The sequence below is a fragment of the Palaemon carinicauda genome, chromosome 39 (assembly GCF_036898095.1).
Source record: "Palaemon carinicauda isolate YSFRI2023 chromosome 39, ASM3689809v2, whole genome shotgun sequence".
Lineage (NCBI taxonomy): Eukaryota > Metazoa > Arthropoda > Malacostraca > Decapoda > Palaemonidae > Palaemon > Palaemon carinicauda.
The window spans coordinates 27207860-27229561 of NC_090763.1; the positions used below are offsets into that span (position 1 = coordinate 27207860).

The 21702-nt window shown below is 47.4% G+C and overlaps 1 protein-coding gene across 1 annotated transcript in view; it reads left to right on the forward strand.

Annotated features, from left to right (window-relative positions):
* The window catches only part of Datp (purine phosphoribosyltransferase family protein Apf), a 96543-nt gene that overhangs the window by 963 nt on the left and 73878 nt on the right, over positions 1–21702 (forward strand). The window lies entirely within an intron of this gene.

The following is a 21702-nucleotide window of genomic DNA, read 5'->3' on the forward strand; positions in this document are numbered from 1 at the left end:
CCCCTAAACTAAACCAGCCAACCTAACAAAGCCCCCTAACCTAACCTAAAATGACCCCGGTCTCAGACCCTAGACCTACCTAAACCTACCCCTATTCTAAACCAGCTAACCTAACAAACCCCCCTAACCTAACCTAGAAGGACCCTGGTCACAGACCCTAGACCTACCCCTAAACTAAACCAGCTAACCTAACAAACCCCCTTAACCTAACTTAGAAGGACCCCGGTCACAGACCCTAGACCTACCCTTTTTACTGATTTTGTACAGTACCATAAATGCATATCTTCACGGAAAAGTAAAGGTGAATCACATTTAGCACACTTAACACTTATGGGTAATACTGAATGCCCTCTAAGAAACCTATTCACAACCTCTGGAGTACCATTATAACTCACATGAAATCGAGCGATCACCTCAAAATACGAATAGCGACATATATTGCACACCTGCACCGGAGGATCCATGACAGTTAAGTAACGAGAGTGCTGAACATATAGAGACCGGCAGGTTTCAAAATAAAAAACAAACGACAATCAGGCGTTTCTCCCACAATGAAATAGGAAAAAAACAAAATACTATCGGTTACAATGGTATATTGCACGAAAAACAGATCCATGGGATAAGAATGAGAGACAAAATAAATCGTCCAATATTTCCGTAAGCCTTTCCTTACGATAGGCTCTACAAAAAATTTCTTAACAATATGGCCAGGAATGAATGATAATTTGATTAAGCGTGAACATTGTCATAGACGAAAACAAATTATAAGGGACAAAAATAGTCTATGATAACTCTTGAAAAAAAAACTCTAATTTCATTGGAAGAACGACATTACTAGCTGGAAGCCAATAATAACTCTTGAAAAGATCCCAGTAGTATTTTGATTGGAGGAGCGACATTAGTGGGAGGAGGAATTGCGCTTCAAGCAAATATTGTCACATTACGCAATGGGGAGGAGCCAAGTAAGATGAAAACAGATATACAAACTAACAAGAGCTACCTTGCGTGCCCATGGAAAGATATACACTAAACTTAGAAAAAGTCAAGACCTTCAATACCTGAAATATTTTTTTTCTCTGTAAGTATGCATTAGCGACAATAATGTATTGAGAAGAAGTGTTTTGTTAATACGTGCTTTACTCGGGAAAATATTAATATGATAGATTTCCCATAATGGTTGAAACTGTAATAATACCATAAAAACAATCGTTTTCTTCAGAAATGATACTTATTTCACTGCTAGTAGAAATTTAATTACGTAAGAAATAATAATCAACGGGTTTAGCGTGTACAGCTCAGTAGGCACCGCTTGCCAGTACATAGGAGCATGATGTTTTTATTTTTCTGCCAGCCAAGCGAGCGCACGTCGGAGCAAAAACCATTAGATTTCTAAAAAAAAAAAAAAAAAAAATCATGTTCTTAGATGGTCTAACGTAAGAAATAATAATCAATGGGGTTAGCGTGTACAGCTCAGTAGGCACCGCTTGCCAGTACATAGGAGCTGGATGTTTTTATTTTTCTGCCAGCGAAGCGAGCGCACGGCGGAGCGAAAACCGTTAATTTTCAATATTTAACTTAGCCGGTGATTATATAGCTGCAACTCTGTTGCCCGACAGACAACTCTACGGTAAAAACTCGCCAGCGATCGCTACTCAGGTTGCGGGTGTGCCCAACAGCGCCATCTGTCGTCCAGATACCCAGTACTCAATGTAAACAAAGACTCAATTTTCTCTCTGTCGAGCTATCGACAAGACGTACTTACTCGCTGTTGCTAAACTGGAGTTTTTTCACAACTAATTGGTGAAGTACTTTATTCTAGTTTTGAGCTTTCGCTATGCAGGTGTTTTATCTTCATCTTAAATCTTGAACTCGTTTTGGATAGATTTAATTATGGGGACAAAGAGAGTATGGACTTTCTTTCACTTTTAAATGGCCGACCCTTCCCTTAGACGGAAGTGTGTTTAGGCTTTCAGTAATTATCTTATCACGTTATAGATTTTCCTTTATATATTTTATATCTCTCCGCCTTTATTAGGCCTCTTCGATTAACTTTCCATTTATTATAAACATATAAAAATAATTTTAATGTTTTGTTTATATAGACCTTTCCTGAGAGTAGGCGGTCCTAACTTGGAAACCGAAGTTAATCAACGTTGAGCCCTTGATATCGTAATTAGCTTTTCAAGAGCTAAGGATTTAAAACTTTTTAAATGTAATATTTTATGAAAGAATTGCTTTGATAGTCTTCGTACTGTTTTCAAAGATGAACTAACGTTTAGTTTATTTATGCTACGCAGTTGTTGACGTTCAGGACGTTCAACATGCGCTCTATCGTTACGATAGAGAGAGAGTGTATCACGGTTTCACTTTGCAGTAAGAGTAAATCGATTCTGACGTTTTGTTCATTCTTTCTTAGCTTAAATGTTTTAAATTCTATTTTAAAGGAACTTTTTATTTGAAAAACCTTTCAGTTTTTTCCTTTAGTCAAATAACATGTTTTTTTGACGAAATATAATTGGGCTCTTTTAGGTGCGAAATCAAGAGAGAAAGAGAGAGAGAGTTAGAGACGGAGGGAGAGAGAGGAGAGAAAACGTTCCGTTCAGGCGGGTAACGTTGTTCTCGAGTTACTCTCGTCCCTAGTCGCTGTACGGGGAGGAAGGATAAAACGTTTTTAGTTTTTTATTCTCATCCCCAGGCTATGTGCGGTGAGAGATTGAAAACGTAGTTATATGAACTAGTGTTTAGTCTCTTTCCCAGCCACTGATTTTTTATCTTAAAATATGTTTTCTTTTTTTGCTGGTATTAATGAGCTTGCATTATACGACTGATTTCGCAATTACTACCTTTTAATGAAGGGTAGAATTGCGTGTTTCAGGTAGAAATCAGTAAAAGTTTCGATTTCAGTGAAATAAGTGCAAAACAGAAAATCGAAGTGATAAAGTGATATGCGCAAAGTGTTACAGTGTTGCGTCCGAGGGTTCGTCTGTTCGTGCCTGTCGTTCACCTAGTCCGGGACCTCTTGCATGCTCCCAAGCCCAGGGGAGAAGTAATGTCAAACGACTTATGGGTTCGAGAGGCCTTGATCAACGAACAGACGTTTTCCCTCTATGGTATCGGGTGTATCTTACCAAGATCTCCCCTACCATAAGACGAGAGAGACGTTGTTTCTCCTCGTCATCCGAAGGCTTTTCGCATAAGAAACCTGTCACAAGGTTTCGAAGCCCTTAAGCGAAAGCCAGTCCTTTCAGGACAGGTCCAGCGTCCTGGTTACAACCATTAGGACAGCTCTGACCCTATGCAGTCATCGGATAACTGCTCGCCGCCTAACAAAAGCGTAACACAGACTCCGAGAGTCTTTTTTTGTTGGCAAAGTGTTGCGGTCACAGACGTTACCCTCGTCTCTTACCACAACCATTTCCGTTGATCCTTAATGGTTTGTATGGCAAGACATGCAGTATATGCTTGCCTCCCTTATGGAAGACTATTCTGCCGATTAGTCCGTTGAGTCTAGCCGTTTATCTCATCGATATCCTGGCTTTCAGCCAACCTAACGTTCCTTTGTGCTTACTGTTGACGTTGGCGTAGCTTAGTCACGTCAGTCAGGTTGTTTAGAACCACACTCGATGCGGTCTCGTGTGGTTTTTCAGCCGCATTTGGACGTTAGGCCACTTGCTGATGCTCCTGTTGACGTTCAAGACGTTCACTAACAATCGGAGTTGACTTGTTTTGACGCTGTGCGTCAACCTCCGCATTCTAGAGTTGTTTTGACTGCTCAGTCTAGGCAGTCAAAGCAGTCTCGAGTGGACGGTGTGCGTCCTCACGCACCTGTTGTGGTTGACAGTTCAGTTGTTGACAGTTCACAGACTGTCAAGCAGTTACATGACGTTGCGTTCTGGTCCGCTACTAATGCACCAGTGAGTGTGGACTCTGCTTGTAAAGCATTGCCACCACGGTAGGTCTCTCCCTTGCTTGAGACTCAGCTTTTATCAGACAAGGTTCCTGTAGATGAGGAAGTTGCTGTTCCCCCTCCTACTGATATTCCCTTGAGGACTCTGTCAGATGGAGAGGAGCCTAAAGCTGCTTAGCCTCCTATGGACTTTAATTAAATCATGATGATTTTTTTAAGGATCTTTGTCCAGATCTTTTTGTAACTGCTGCTCCTCGTTCGCCTAAACGTCAGAGTTTACACTAGGCCTAGCTACTTCGAAGCCGTTGTTTTTAAGCTAGTGCTCTCTCGCTCTCCTAGAGAGCTTTACGTTGGCTAGGCGACTGGTTTTTCACCAGGAGGAGTTTGGGGGATACAGCCTTTGCTTTCCCTTCTTTTAAACTGGTTTATAGAGCGAGAGTCTGATATGACACGAGAGAAGTTCTCGGCTTGGGAGTTCATGCCTCTGCCCAGATAGACTTCTCAATTCTCGTAGACTCTCCCTGGCGCCTGGCCAGGAGACGCTCCAAGTTGTTTACAGGTCAACTTCACAGCTGTTTTCGAGCCTTTGAAGTTTTGCTGTACAATTATGTCATGCATAACAAGGCTTTCAGGGATGGTAAGCGGTACCGCCTCAGTCGCTAACCCCGTCTGTTGCCACACCTGCTCCCGTAGACCCTAAATGGGCTTTGCTGCAAGACATGCAGTCCAAGCTTGCGTCCTTGATAGAGGAATTTAATGCGGAGAAGGTTGCTACCGAACCTTCTGGCCAACAACCTTCCAACCGGTCGGTTGTGCGCCCTGTTGACGCTGAGGTAACCTACTCGCGTCTGCCAGTTGAGGTGGTTCCTCCACCGATGCGACCCAGTGTGGGTTGCCAGCCGCACGTAGACGTTAAGCGACACTCGGAGGTGGTTGTTGACGTTCAGGACGTTCAACAACCAGCAGAGGTGACTTGTTTTGACGCAGTGCGTCAACCTCAGCAACCCGGTAGGGTGTTGACTGCACAACCCAGACGGTCTAGACAGTCTCGGGTTGACGCTGTGCTTCCTCGCGCACCCATGGTTGTTGACAGTTCACAGACTGTGCAGCAGTTCCATGATGTTGCGTCCGGTTCCGTCACGCATCCACCAGTGCGACCGGACTCAGCGAGCCAGACGTTGCCCACTCCGTTGCCGTTTCCTCATCAGTTTTCGGATGAGGAACCCTCTGATGAGGACGTTGCTGAACAACAAGACGATCAGCCCCCAGAATAGATCAAGCCCTGCTATCCATCCAGAAGATGCTGAAGAAGGAACGCTGCTCAGTCAGGCTGTGGATGAGTCTGGTAGGGACGCTGTCATCCGTGGAACAATTTGTGTCACTAGGAAGACTACACCTCCGTCCTCTTCAATACCATCTAGCTTTTCACTGGAAAAAGGACAAGACGCTAGAAGCGGTCTCGATCCCGGTTTCCGAAAAGATAAAGTCTTGTCTGACTTGGTGGAAGGACAATATCAACCTAAGAGAGGGTCTTCCCCTGGCTGTTCAGACTCCCAACCACGTTCTCTTCTCGGACGCATCGGACGTGGGCTGGGGCGCGACACTAGACGGTCGGGAATGCTCAGGACTGTGGAACTCGAGTCAGAGGAGCATGCATATCAACTGCAAGGAGCTGTTGGCAGTACATCTGGCCTTGAAAAGCTTCAAGTCTCTCCTTCGAGGTAAAGTGGTGGAAGTTAACTCGGACATCACCACGGCCTTGGCGTACATCTCCAAACAAGGAGGTACCCACTCACTGATGTTGTACGAGATCGGAAGGGACCTGCTCATCTGGTCAAAAGGTCAAGACATCTCCCTAGTAACGAGGTTCATCCAAGGCGACTTGAACATCATAGCAGATTGTCTCAGTCGGAAAGGGCAAGTAATTCCAACAGAATGGACCCTCCACAAGGATGTGTGCAAGAGACTTTGGGCCACTTGGGGTAAAACCATCCATAGATCTCTTTGCAACCTCGCTGACCAAGAGGCTTCCAATCTATTGCTCTCCAGTCCCGGACCCAGCAGCAATACATATACTGTAGATGCTTTCCTCCTAGATTGGTCACATCTGGATCTCTACGCATTCCCACCGTTCTAGATTGTCAACAAGGTACTGCAGAAGTTCGCCTCTCACGAAGGGACAAGGTTGACGTTAGTTGCTTCCCTCTGGCCCGCGAGAGAATGGTTCACCGAGATACTTCGATGGTTAGTAGACGTTCCCAGTAGTCTTCCTCTAAGGGTAGACCTTCTACGTCAGCCACACGTAAAGAAGGTACTCCAAAGCCTCCACGCTCTTCGTCTGACTGCCTTCAGACTATCGAAAGACTCTCGAGAGCTAGAGGCTTTTCGAAGGAAGCAGCCAGTGCGATTGCTAGAGCAAGGAGAGCTTCTTCCATTAGAGTCTACCAATCGAAGTGGGAAGTCTTCCGAGACTGGTGCAAGTCAGTTTCTGTATCCTCGACCTGTACCTCTGTAGCTCAAATAGCTGTTTTTCTCTTATACCTGAGAAAAGGACGATCCCTTTCAGCTCCCACTATCAAGGGCTACAGAAGCATGTTGGCATCGGTCTTCCGGCATAGAGGCTTAGATCTTTCCAAACATAAAGATCTGCAAGACCTCCTTAAGTCTTTTGAGACCACCAAGGAGCGTCGTTTGGCTACCCCTGGATGGAATTTAGACGTGGTACTAAGATTCTTCATGTCGGACAGGTTGGAGCCGTTACAATCAGCCTCCCTGAAAGATCTCACTCTTAAGACTCTTTTCCTGGTATGCTTAGCCTCGGCTAAAAGAGTCAGTGAGATTCATGCCTTCAGCAAGAACATAGGATTTTCGTCAGAAAAAGCCACTTGTTCGCTACAACTTGGTTTTCTAGCCAAAAATGAGCTGCCTTCTCGGCCTTGGCCTAAATCTTTCGATATCCCCAGCTTATCAGAGATCGTAGGCAATGAACTAGAAAGAGTCTTATGCCCTGTTAGAGCTCTTAAGTTCTATTTAAAGCGTACTAAACCTTTACAAGGCCAATCTGAAGCTTTATGGTGTTCAGTTAAGAAACCATCCTTGCCTATGTCAAAGAATGCTTGGTCAGACTTTATCAGATTGTTAATACGAGAAGCTCATTCACATCTGAGTGAGGAAGACCGAACTTTGCTTAAGGTGAAGACGCACGAAGTTAGAGCTGTAACAACTTCCGTGGCCTTTAAGCAAAATATATCTCTGCAAAGTATAATGGACGCAACCTATTGGAGAAGCAAGTCAGTGTTCGCGTCATTTTACTTGAAAGATGTCCAGTCTCTTTACAAGAACTGCTACACACTGGGACCATTCGTAGCAGCGAGTGCAGTAGTGGGTGAGGGCTCAACCACTACAATTCCCTAATTCCATACCCTTTTAATCTTTCTCTTGAAATGTTTTTATTATTGTTTTTTGGGTTGTCCGGAAGGCTAAGAAGCCTTTCGCATCCTGGTTGATTTGGCGGGTGGTCAAAGTCATTTCTTGAGAGCGCCTAGATTAGGGGTTTTGATGAGGTCCTGTTGTATGGGTTGCAACCCTTGATACTTCAGATCCTAGGGGTCGATCAGCATCCTAAGAGGATCGCGAGGCTCCGTAAGGAAGACGTACTTAAAAGGCAGAGTAATTGTTCAAGTCGACTTCCTTACCAGGTACCTATTTATTTTGTTTTTGTTATTTTGATAACTTCTAAAATGAAATAAAAACTCTTAGCTCATAAAAGTGTAAACATATATTGCTGGTCTCTACCCACCCCCCTGGGTGTGAATCAGCTATATAATCACCGGCTAAGTTAAATATTGAAAAATGTTATTTTGATAATAAAATAAATTTTTGAATATACTTACCCGGTGATTATAAATTAAAGGACCCTCCCTTCCTCCCCAATAGAGACGCAGTGGGACGAGGAGAAAATTGAGTCTTTGTTTACATTGAGTACTGGGTATCTGGACGACAGATGGCGCTGTTGGGCACACCCGCAACCTGTGTAGCGATCGCTGGCGAGTTTTTACCGTAGAGTTGTCTGTCGGGCAACAGAGTTGCAGCTATATAATCACTGGGTAAGTATATTCAAAAATTTATTTTATTATCAAAATAACATATTTCTAAAAAGAAAAAAAAAAAAAAATCCATGTTCTTAGACGGTCTAACGGGTTTTCGGTTTATTTGCTGAAGAAATGAACATCAAATTCAGTTAAAGAACATTATTTAATACCGGAAAAACAATATTTCTTGTTCAAAATAATGTTCGGTCCGTAACTATAATTTTATGAAGAAAACCACCTAACCTACAATTCCTCACCTAACCTAACCTAGGAGCCGTGTCCTTACCAACTTACCAATCGGGATGGGGCTGTACCCTTCCTTAGATTGCCATATTCTTAGCTTACCTCGTGTTTGCTTCCCAACTCGCTTCACTCCTGGCAAGGTGGCACTAAATCATATTACGTAAAAGAAATGGGCTTAAAAAATAATATGATGTGAGTTTACACTTGTCCTAACAAATTACATTCATCCAATAATACATATTAACAGAAGCAAATATAGATGTTCTTACATTACTTGAAGTCACTGAAGTTGGAATCTTTGGCACAAACTATTTGAACACCACCAGAACATGTGGGCTTGCCATTGTGCATTGATTTTCCATCGGAAACTTAACTCATTTCACCAATACTACATTTGGAACAAGCGCCACAATAATCAATCAGGAGTCCTATCTTAATATGAATATGATGTAAACTCCTTTGTTGGGTAAACTTCATAACTCTCAATAGTTTTGGATTGATTGGTTCAAAGAATTATTCACAAGTATTATGTCGAACTTCGTTGCTCTCACAGTGATGCGTTGTCATATTCGTGTCCCGGGGGCTAAGAGTGGGCATCTCTGACCCATGTTTGATGCTCCCATTACCCTGGTTGAATTTTGGGGGTGTATGTATGTTAGCGGCCACCTGTATGTATGATGACGGCCTACTAAGAATATGGCATTGTAAGGGGGGCGCAGGGTGTCGTTAGCCCCCTGTTAGGTAAGGACACGGCTTGTATGTTAGGTTAAGTGGAGAAGTTTAGGTTAGTTGGTGTCCATTTTCTATGCAAGCAGGAGGAACTGGCTGCTGAAACTCATATTCCCATAAAATTATTATACAGTAGCTACACCTTGTATATATTACTTGAAAATAAATCATTCAGTAATTTGAAATCTAGTACATATAATTACTGTAATGCAGAAGAAATCAAAATATAATTGTTCCGTAACCGAAATACAAACCACGCTATTTACATTGGGTTTACCTTTTAGCGCAGCTGAAATGGCGAGCCATTAGAATTTAACAAGGGTGTATTACCCCCGCGCTAGTTAGCGGGGGGGTAGGGGAGTGGTAGCTAGCTACCCCCCCCCCTCACACACCGGTGAAGCTCACTTTCACTTTTGGCTTGGACTGGGACAGACGTCTCTGTCTTTGTCCTCACTTGGCAGCCATTGTTTGTTTTGTCATTACTTAATCACTTACTTTTCTTTTACTCAATATATATGTAAACATTTTTTCATGTTTGTATATATATTTGAGCATAGAAATCAGTAAGTTTCCTTTTCAGAGTTGTGTGTGTAGTGTACGATATCTCCGTGGAGCCCTCGCCAGTTTAGGCCACCACGGTGTAATTTTATGGGTTGCGGTCGAGTTTGACTTCGGTCTTTCTCTCTCTCTCTCTTGAGGTCGTTCACCCTTTTACTACATTTACTACGCCCCTTGTAGCTTCCTTCCCGTGTGGGGGGGTTGCTACGCCGTACGTTTTGTCTCAATTAGTTTATGAATCTAATTGTATTTGTTAATTTTTCAGCTTTGTAGAACGATTCCTTTTGGGGTTTTCGTTCTTTCTTTAGTGTTCATTCATTTTTAAATTACATAATTACATAGTTTCATAATTATAATTGTTATAATTCTGTTTTGGTTACAGCTCTCCTTCCGTGAGTGTAAGTGGTTGTGAGGGCACGTGCCTGTTGTGTAATTCTTGTTTCCTTTCCCTCGGGATTCCTCTTCGGAGCCTTCCCGGGGGAATGAATGTGTACTAATGATTTTTGTTTTATTTTTTTTACAGTTACCGATCTAGTTCGTTTCTGTAATATGGCAACGGTGTGAGCTGTCTTGTTGAGGCCTGGGGATTCCACGCGTTGCCTTCTGCTCGTCAGCTGGCAACGGTGTGAGCTGTCTTGTTGAGGCCTGGGGATTCCACGCGTTGCCTTCTGCTCGTCAGCGATCACCAGCTCGCCAGCGACCTTAGACGCGTCAACGTTCACCTGCTTGTCAGCGATCTCCTACGCGTCAACGATCGCCATCGATCTGCCACGCGTGTCAGTTCCCCTGACCACCATCAGTAGCAATCTAGCGCTCGCCTGCTGTGGACCACGATCTCCGGTAGCTGAGTCTTGCCGTAGATCTTCCTCCTGCTTGCCAGCGCTCACCTTTACTTCTGTCCTTCTGTGCGCCAGCTTTCTTGAATTGCCAGCGCACATCTGCGCGCCCTTCTTTGCCACGCACCAATGGGCGCCAACGGTTTTCTGACCGTCTAGGATCGCCTGATTAACAGCTTGCTTCAGCGCTCACCTTCCTGATGCACCTGCGCGCCTTCTGTTAGCGCGATGCGCGCTAACCATCACTTGTCTCTCTCGCGTTGGCAATCGCCTACGCGCCCGCGCGATTCTTCACCTGCGCGCTAGCGTTTTGTTAACGCACCACCGCTCGCCAACGCGCCGTCGCTTGCCGACGCGCCGTCGCTTGCCGACGCGCCATCGCTTGCCGACGCGCCATCGCTTGCCAACGCGCCTTCACTCTCCTACGGGCTATCGCTCGCCAGAACGCGCCATCGCTCGTCAACGCGCCATCGCCCGCCTACGCGTCATCGGTCTCCCGACCGCCGGTGCTCACCCGCGCGCCCATGTGCCCGCGCGACCGCATGCCCACGTGCCTGCACGCCTACGCTCATGCGCGACCGCGCACATGCTCTCCAATGTTCGCCCGCGCGCGAACCAACGGTATTCCATCGCGCGGACGGACGTTGTTCCGTCGCTCGAACCGACGGTGTTCCGTCGCGCGAGCCTACGGTGTTTCTTCGCGCGAACGTCGGCTTAATTCTTGCAGTATCCATTGCTCGCCTATGGGTTATCGCTCGCCGACCACCAGCTCCCCACGCTCGCCTCCTTCTGCGCTCCTTCGCTCACCTTCGTTTGCGTTCCTGCGTGCCCGCGCATGGGCGCTTCCACGTTTTCCCACGCGCAAATCATTGATTTACTATCGCGCGAGCTCCAGGGCGATTGCGACCGCGATTCCCATTGGGGTTTTCGCAGCATGGCCAGCCTGGCGAGTCTTCTGGAGCGTATTTCCAGAACACGGCCTCACCCCGTAAACGCAGAGCATGGCACATGCAAGAATAAGAAGAATCTTCTGGGAGGTCTGAGCAACATTCTTCTTTCCAGAACCTGGGTTAGCCCTTCACTGTCATTCCTGGAAGGATTTTTGGCGGGGGGCTTTCCGTTCGAGATTTCTCCATCGGCCAAGGGGCGACTGTTTACCCCTTCCTCTTCTCCATCTCGTGAAAGGGGCTAACCAGGTCCTTTCCCTCCTCGGTTACGACCCGAGGTTGGTTCAAGGAAGCTACAGGAAGGTCATGGGTACTTTCCTCCTCTCGGGCTCAAGCACCTTGGCGTTTCGTCGTCAAGTATCGAACTTGCGGGCAAGCTCGATGTTTGACCATCTGGACGCAATGACCGAGGGCTTCCTTTCGGGTGTCTCATCCGTGGATGTCGACAACCTCAGACACCCTTCCATCCTTGAGAAGAGTTTGTTTGTGCCCAAGGACAGAGACATAGACAGCGGCTGTGCGGAGGAAGTCGACTTCCGTTTTCACTCCTCCAAGGCGCTTTCTTCCAGACCCTGCAGGGCTCCAGCGCCTCTTTCTTTCAGCCACGTCGGCCTAAGTTATCGGACCGGCTACGACAACTGAGACAAGGTGTCCAATTGCAGTTCTCTCCTGTCAGGAACAGATGGCACGGGAGGCTCTCCCGGGGGAGGGGGGTCATAGTCCTAGAGGGAGTGACAGAGTTCACGAACTCTAGGATTGGCACCCCCCCTTGCAGGTTTCACGCTGGGAGGATGCCTAAGGTTACTCATCCGGATGACAGCTTCCCGATGCCCATTCCTGCACGATATCTGTGATCAGCTAAGGATATCGCGCCTGCCGTCTCTGTCAGCAAATTCAGTGTCTCTGAACCTCTATGCCATAGGGTCGGCAAGAGTTTGCCCGTTTGGGCAGAATGATCCATGCCTTAGGAGAAGGTCCTCCATAGGATCATCGACGGCTTCACCCCCGGCTTCTTCTGTCGATCCTTTCTTGTAAGGAAGTATCTGGGACGGGAGTTCTGTAGTCGACCTCTCAGCCCTGATCAAGTTTGTCGAACAAACTTCGTCCAGCGTGGAACAGCAGAATCGATCAGACTGGTAACGAGGCGACAGGACTCCTTAGACCCTGGATCGGAAGGACGGGTACTTTCAGTTTCCATTCCATCCATCTCCAGGAAGCTCGTGGAATTCAGCCTAGACTGCAGGTATTCCTGCTTAAGATGCAGTGTGGCGATCCCGCCGTGGCATCGCAGGTTTTTTTCCCCAGAGAACTCTCCCTGCTTTCCTCATGGCCGCTCAGGTGCAGGCTTCCGCCTCCTTCGCTTTTTGGAGGTCTGGTCAACTCCGGTAGGCTCAGGTTCGACCTTCTTCAGCACCGGGACAAGCTTCCAGATGCTTACCATGAGTGGGGGTTCATGGTATTTTGCTAGGAGCCTTCTCTTCTTCTGCCTCAACATCTGGAGTATCTAGCCATGATATTGAGTCAACGGCCTTATCACATTGGAAACCCCGCTTCTCGTCCGTCCAGCGAGGTTAAGCAACGTCGGTTATGGTCGGTACTTGGATGGGTGACCACCTGGGGACGCCAGATTCTGTTGCCACCTCCTCCGAGCCTTCCCTTCAGTTGACTGTGGCAAGGCTGAGGAGAGTCGCAGTACCTGTTCTCAGTCAAGCAGAGCTTTCAGCCCTACCTTGGAACGTTTCCTAGTTCTCTTTTCCTCATTGACCCGTCTATAGTTCCGAACGGTCGCCTCAGGATAAATTCCATGTGGGGCGGTCCAAGTTCCGGTGGTTTCAAGCAACGATTAACCGGACTTCCTGGCCCCTATGGGACCAGTGGAACGATTAGACCTGCAATGGGTGTTGACCTATGGAACCTCTTGATGGGAGTGGATATTCTCGTCCTTTCCCCACATTTTTTATGATGTTCTCGGACTCGTCAAAGAAAAGGGGGGGGGGGGGGCATGTTCTGGTTCAGGCCTATGGTCAGGACCTGAAGAATACCTCTCCATCATTCAGGCAGGCTTAGGGGCCGTAGTCTGGCCCCTCTACAGATCCTACAGCTCCTGCCGAGTCGCTCCGTGCGCGTCGACTTCATGGTTCTGGCGTGTTCTAACCAGCAGGGGACGCATTTTCACACCTTCGTATCTTGCAGTAGAGATACTGAGATGATTGAGATACTCTCAATACCACCATCGGCTCTCTCATTCCAGGCAGAGGAATGTTCTCTCCGACTATCCGAGCAGAGCCTCGTAGAGAGAGTGTACCTGGGGGTCTTTGGCCTTGAGTAACTAGCAAGTCCTGGTCTGGGGGACCTGATCGCGACAGCTTGGAACCTCAAGCTTCCGCTGTTCTTCCCCCCAGTCTCAGACCCCGAGACTCTGGCAAGATGCATTCCGGTGATGGTGGGACAACATCGACGCCTACGTCTTCCCTCCTTTGTTGTCTGTTGAGAATGGGTCTCAACAAGACCAGGTTGTCTGTCAACCTTTCAATGGCCCTGAGAGCTCCACTGGGACTATGCGCAGAACGGTTTCTGGACCCTCTGCTTCCCCTGACGGAACTCCCGGGAGAGCTTCTCCCACGGCACAGGCTACTCAAACAACCACACTGCAACATCTTTCACGAGCCGGGGCGTCGCTTCGGCTTCATACCTGGAGACACTACGCCTCCTCCTCAAGAAGAGACAACCCGCTACAGTCGCGGGACGGAGGTCGCGTCATCTGCGATAGTCATCCACAGGGGTCTTCCAGGCGAAGGGAAGAGTCTTCGGTGGTTGGTGTCGTGGGAGATATACCTCTTCCCTTGAGGCCTCTTCCCCAGCAATAACGATCTTATTGCCTTTCGGCGGGAGGAAACTCCTTTCCGCTCTCGGCAATGAAGCCTGTCGCTCAGCCTTTCCCTGACCTTCAGGCTTAAAGGAATAACTTTTTTCTTCCCGCTGGATCTTTCCTTGCTCATGCGAAGCTGCGAACGTCCCTGCCCTAGTCGGAGTGAGACCTCCAACTTGGAGCATGGCTCGGACTTTTTAGTCCCTTAAGAGATCTTCTCAAGACCCTTTACGTCAGGCCTCTGATTGTATTCTGTCTTGGGTCTCCTGCTCACTCTGGCCGCGGCCAGTGTGTAAGCAATCTTCTTGGTCTCGTACGACTCCGCCCTTTCTAAGGAATGGGGGAAGGCAACATTCAGGTTCGCTCCTGAGTTGTTGGCTAGACTCAGAATCTTGGGGTCCCGGCCCTTCAGTCCAATTCCTTCAAGATTTCGAGTCTCCATTCTGTATCTGATGTCCCAAAACCTTCTCCTTCTTGCCAGTAAAGGAATCGAGAGGTTAGCTTTGGGAACAGCTGCAGTTTGTCCTCAGTTGCAGCCGGTTTGGGAGCACAAGAAGGACATGGGGGAGAGTCACCAGTATACCTCTTCAGCTCGGACTCAAGGACATTCATCTCGACCTGTCTCCAGACCCTACCCCGTCACGTCGCCCTACAGCACGATGTCGGATACATCGCAACGTCCCTCGCCTTCGAGTAATACTACTCTGTGACGCAGGTGCTACAAGCTGGAGTCTGGAAGCGTCTAATGACCTTCGCACCCTGCTCCCTGCAGGGCGTGACCCACAGGAGTTTCGATACGTTTTCTATCGCTCTGTGGTGGCTACACAACAGCTGGTCTAACCTCAGGCTCCTTTTTGGACAGGTAGCAGAAGGTTGAGGGCATTGTTATCAGGTTTTAGTCTGCATGAACGAAAGAAGTATGTCTGGCCCTTACTTCTTTCTTCATCATCCTCTCTACGGGGAAGCAGCATTCTGGTCTCTGCATAGCTGACCTCGAACCTCTGCAGGTAAACCATGCTTCCTTGTGTTCCGAGTATTGAGTCAATACTGTCGCGTCCCCCATACCCTGACGAGGTGGTATTGGGAACGTCCTAACCCAGAGTTCCTTCTGGAACTCCAGGTCAACTGCCTAGGACGGGTCACACTTCTTCCTTCACACACAAGCTTATGTAGGCCACACGGTTCCTTGCGGAGCAAGGAACTTGTGAGGTGCGGGGACTCCTTTTCTCGAGTGTGACTCACTCGGATTCTGAGTCCCCGGGTAAAGCCAAAGCCAGTATGGCTGGGGACTTTCCACCCTACCTAAGGGGTAAGTCACCCAATGTAAATAGCGTGGTTTGTATTTCGGTTACGGAACAAATGACAAATTCGAAGATAATTTGTATTTTTCCTAACCATACAAACCTTAGCTATTTACACATATTTGCCCGCCAGCCCTGTCCCCCAAGACAAGTCCTACCTCTAAGTGAAAGTGAGCTTCACCGGTGTGTGAGTGGGGGGAGGGTTAGCTAGCTACCACTCCCCTACCCCCCCGCTAGGTGGGTAATACACCCTCGTTAAATTCTAATGGCTCGCCATTTCAGCTGCGCTAAAAGGTAAACCCAATGTAAATAGCTAAGGTTTGTATGGTTAGGAAATATACAAATTATCTTCGAATTTGTCATATATTGCATTCTTTTCTTGATTTTGAAAAGTTGCTTGATTGAAAAAGTTTCTAAAAATATTGAGAAAAAATTAGATATAATTAAAAGATTTTTATATCTATGTAACAATCACATATTAGACATCTTTAGAATTCTACAATTTTGAATCCAAAGTCAAGAGAAACTTATTTTTTTCTCATTCTATTAATCATTGTTCTTGCTGATTAAGATCCCTCTCACATTCTTTGAGTGCTTTTATCAAATCAGGAAACCTTACAAGTTCACAAGCTTCCGAGAGGGGTAACCATTTATAATCCTGATGCTCATTGGATATTGTAATTGGCGTATTTGGTTTAAGTAGTTCAGCCATCCAGTATATCTCGGTCTTAGGTTTCCCATTCACTGAATACTGACATACAGTACATAACTTTTATATTGCAATGAAATAGACTATAGCCAATTCTTTTTAGTGAGGCAGATTTGCATCGACTCGCAGGGGTGCCCTTTTCGATCGGAAAAGTTTCCTAGTACAGTATCTGATTGGTTAGAATTATCTTGCCCCACCAATCAGCGATCAGGAAACTTTTCCGAGATTAAAGGGCACCCATGTGAGTCTGTGCAAATCTGCCTCACTAAAAAGAATTGACTATAGTGTAACAGTATTTCAAAACCTGTCATAAAAGACATAAATATACAGCAGTTAGAGTAACCAATATCTAAATGTATACTAGAATAAATGTAAACACTAGATGATCTAAAATATGTAGTTTATCTAAAACATGACAATACAAATTCATGCAAAGTCCTCTATTTGAAGTACAGTATACTGAATTAATACTTCATGTAAAGAAAATTCTACCTTTTACATCACACTTTAGAACTTATTTGATAATAGATACTTAAATTACCCTAACATTTCTGCATTATATTGTAGAAATTTGTAAAATGACTGATGTCGGAGCAAATTTGATATGACAAATTATCTAACACAAAAGAAAACTAACTGTCCTTCGCACCTCCTTGCCAGCAGAATAGAGGCTGGCAGGGTCTCCCCAGAGTCCCAGTTTGGCTTGAGATCTCTCTGGTTGGGCATGCTAGCTGATCTCGGTCAGCACACTCATCGACCTGAGCTTGCTTTGTGCGCTGAGTTTCCTCAACAGGAGAAACGCATTTGCGTAGTTCCTCTAACCCACGAGGAAGGTCGCCCTTCATGCCAACTCGAAAGATCTTCCTCTCTTGAGTGGTCCCCTCGAGTTCTTTGTAACCGAGCTTTAAACTATCTATGCCTTGCTCCAGCACTTTGGAGCACCCAGATGGTGATACCTGCTTACTGTTTACAGTTGCTGCCTCTCACCATTGTGCCTACAGGACACAATGAGTCTTGATAAGTGTCATGAGACATAACCCTTCGCTGTTATTGCCTTAGGGCTCTACTCTCTACAGAATAGAGATCTCTTCGGAGCCCTCGCATGGTGATGCCCTCCGACTGCTTGTGGTCTACGCCTCTCGCCATCGTGCCCTCTGGGCATAATGAGTCTCATGAGACATAACCCCTTGGGGTTATAGCCTCAAGTATCTATGCCCTGTGGGATAGAGCCAGCTTGTTCTGACATTCACGAGGGATGGCAGACGAGTGTTTGCTTATAGGTGTGTGTAAACGCACACTCTTTTGTCCAGCCTACCATTGCCGATGAAGATGTGATCGCTTTGCCTGCTGCATGTGCTTCCTCGTGGCAAACTTTTTAATGATGCTACGGCTCATGAACGATTAGTTATTTTTGAGCAATGAAGTTGCACATCGACACACGCAATTATCCCGCCCGCCCTTGCTGGCGGCCTTTTTTGCTTAGGAAGGTGTGATCACTTCGCCAGCTGCATGTGCTACCTCTGGGGTGCACACACATTCACAAACATGTTAACGATGCTACAGCTAGTGAACGATCACTTCCTTTGGGGCAGGGTATTTACTTGTTGATGTACACTCATTGCAGGGGGCGAGGTTCTAGTGCCGACGAAGGCTGTTCCTTTCACCAGTTGCATGCGCTACTTCGTGGGCTCGTGCATGCACGCTTGTGAGGAGTAGCAAGGGCTAGTTATCATTCCATTCAAAACCCACTGATGTCCCTTTGTTTGCGAAGGACACATGCGGGTTTAGCCGATGAAGCTATGAATCAGACAATTTTGAACCCTGTTCCAATGCATCAAAGGCCCTCTTTCTCAGCTAATGGTCATATTCCTTGCGGGAAAATCAGGTTTTCCAAAGAGCCCCTTCTTCCCCATAGATCCCTGGCATAGGATGTCTACCCTCAAATGGGCTCTTCCCTCATCCCCATCAGATCCTCCCTAAAAATCAAATCATACGTATAAGTATCAAAGGTACTTGGATGCCGTAACTTTGCAAAGCAAGTCTGTTTCCTTGCTGGTAACAAACGGAACTTATCACAGTCAATCCGACCAATGAGATCAGAGACGGGATTTGCCTTTTTTTTAAAGGATACCTTTCACCAGGGCGAAGGAGGTCTCGTTTACGAAGATTTATTGATGTTCGTCGATCAAGTTTGGGCGTAACGGACCATTTGTGTTGGTTCCAGATCTTTGGACTGCACCTGAGGACCCATCACAGGAGATCCTTTCCATATGACTGGGCTCCCGAAATTTACTTTGATCTGCCCTTGAACACTTGCATCACGGGCAGTTCCCCCAAAAACAGGGAACATATACCTTCTATAGAGGTACTTTTTTGTCTGTGTTTATTGGTCTGCTGATGGACTTATGCGCACAACTGCATTCCTGACAAATGTGATTGAAGATAGATTGTATGATGTCTCTTGGAAGTACAGTAATGCCTCACAACACGAAATTAATTCGTTCTGGATTGACTTTCGTAAAGTGATTTTTCAATATTAATCTTACCCGGTGATCATGTAGCTGCAGCTCTGCTGCCCGACAGAAAAAACCTACGGGCGGGATACGCCAGCGATCACTATACAGGTGGGGGTGTACAACAACAGCGCCATCTGTCGAGCAGGTACTCCAGTACTTCTTGTCAACAAAGAACCAATTTTCTCTCTGTCGTGCCACCGGCAAGACCTACTTGATACGCTGTTGTTTCTGGAGTTGATTTTCACGCTTTTTGGTGATGTATTCTCTCTAGTTATTAGCTTTCGCTGTACAGGAGTTATCATCAATACCTTATCAAGCTTTATTGATTAGATTTTGGATTATTTGTTGACGACTTGGATAGATTTTGGATTTCCCCCTTTGACTAATTCAAGATGTCTGACCCTACTCAAGTCCCCAAGTACAGGCAGTGTAGCGCTAGGGACTGTTCTAGGCGTCTTCCGAAGGCCTCTATAGATCCTCACACTGTTTGTTCCAATTGTAGGGGTAAAACCTGTCAATTGGAAGATCGATGTGAGGAATGCGCTGGGCTTTCGGAATTCGATTTTCAAGAATTCCTTAAGAATGCACGTAGGCTAGAGAAGGATAGGATCAGGAGGAGTTCGTCTCGCTCTTTTGATTTTTCCTCTCCCCATGCCCCTCAACCTATTCCTTCCCCTGTAGTGGTTACACCCGACCCTTCTACTAGCTCTCAGCAACCCTCGATGGCGGACATGTTGCGTGCCATTCAGGCTCTTGGTGACAGAGTTGAGTCATTAGCGAATGACCGCAATCAACTCTTGGCCGACGTTAAAGAGTTGAAGGAGAAAAGTGCAGTGGGAAGTGTAGTGAGTGCAAGTGCTGTGAAAAGTGTCAGTGTTACGCATGAGGGTGCATCTGTTCGTGCCAGTCGTCCTCCCAGTCCGGGACCTCTTGCAAGCTCCCAAGCCCAGGGGAGAAGCAATGTCGAAGGACCAAAGGGTTCGACAGGCCTTGATCAGCGTACAGATGTACCCTCAGTGGTTGCGGACGTATCTTGCAGAGATCGTCCCACCCACAAACAGACGAGTGAGCCCATTCATTCCTCGTCTGCGGAAGAAGTTTCTCGTCAGAAACGCTGGACCAAGGTCTCACGACCTCTCAAGCGCAAGGTCCCTTCCGAGCGAGTCCAACGGCCCAGGTGTAGCCACTGGGTCAGTTCGGACTCGCCGCAGTCTTCCGAAGACTGCACACCTCCCAAGAGAGGTAGAGTGGTTCCGCAGCAGGCAATCACTCCGTCTGTTGCCGCACCATCCGCTGTAGACCCTAAGTGGTCTTTGCTGCAGTCTATGCAGACTCAGCTAGCTTCCTTCATGCAGGAGTATCGTGCTGAGAAGGTTGATGCTGCACCCGTTAACCTACAACCTGCCACGGTTGTGCGCTCAGCTGACACTGCGGCTGCCTGCTCCCACTCTCCGGCTGTGAGAGCTCCACCACCGATGCGCAGTCGACCCTGCCAGACGCATGTTGACGTTAGCCGACGTGCGGCACCCTCCGTTGACATGCGTGAGCTACCGCATCAGCAGTGGGAAGGTGCTGTCAAGCTGCCGTGTTTTGACGCAATGCGGCAGTCTCCGCAACCCACGGCAGTCCCCACCACGCACCACCACTCCGCTTTTGTTGTTGCCAGCTCTCAGACTGACCAGCAGCGGCATGATGTTGGATCCAGTGCAGCTACGCATGCACCCGTGCTGCCGGATTCAGCCGTTCAGCCTTCTTCTCCTCCTTTGCCGCTTCCTCCTCAGCTTTCGGATGAAGGAATCTCTGATGACGACGAAGCTGCGCATTTGGACGATCAACACTCCGACATAGATGAACCCAAGACTACGCCTCCCTCCTTAGACTTTAGGAAAGTCCTTGCCCTGTTTAAGGAGTTGTATCCGGACCAGTTTGTGTCTGCAGCCCCACGCTCACCTCCCTCTGAGTTCGCTTTAGGCATGCAGTCAGCAGCTCCTGCCTTTACGAAGCTCGTACTCGCGCGCTCATCCAAGAGAGCTTTAAGGGTACTGGGAGAGTGGTTGCAGGCCAAGAAGCAACTTGGGAAGACATCCTTCATCTTTCCCCTGACCAAGCTTGCTTCCAAATCTAGCGTCTGGTATGCCACGGGAGAAGTTCTCGGCTTGGGAGTTCCTGCCTCTGCCCAGGGCGACTTCTCAAGTCTGGTAGACTCTCCCCGCAGACTGGCTATGAGACGCTCCAAGATTTGCTGGACCTTTTCGGACATGGACCATCTTTTGAAGGGAGTTTTCCGTGCGTTTGAGATCTTCAACTTCCTGGACTGGTGTTTGGGAGCGTTGAGCAGGAAGACCTCCCCTTCGGATAAGGACTCTGCCATGCTCATCATGTCATGCATGGACAAAGCCATTCGGGATGGGTCTGGCGAGCTTGCGGCTTCTTTCGTGTCTGGAGTTCTTAAGAAGCGAGATCACCTTTGCTCCTTCTTGTCGGCGGGGATCACACCATGTCAGAAGTCAGAGCTGATGTTTGCTCCGCTATCCAAGTGTCTCTTTCCTGAAGAGCTGATCAAGGGGATTGCCGCCTCGTTGATCCAGAAAGACATCCATGACCTGGTGGCGTCATCCGCACGTAAAGTCACAGCTTTACCTTCCGTGCCTAGGCCTAGGATGGACACACCAGCGTCTAGGTTCATTCCGCCCTTTCGTGGCAGAACCTCCAGCAGAGGAGGTACCCGTGCCGATAGTCAACGTGGCAAAAAGAAGAAGGGTTCCAAGTCCTCAAAAGGCAGAGTCTGACTGCCATCTTCTCCAGACAGCAGTGGGAGCCAGGCTCAAGAACTACTGGCAGGCCTGGGAGAACAGGGGTGCAGACGCACAGTCTGTGAAGTTACTCAGAGAGAGGTACAGGATTCCATTCTTACGCAAGCCCCCTCTAGCAACAACTCCCATCGACGTCTCTCCCAGGTACAGAGAGGAGGACAAGAGGCTAGCTTTACAGCAAGA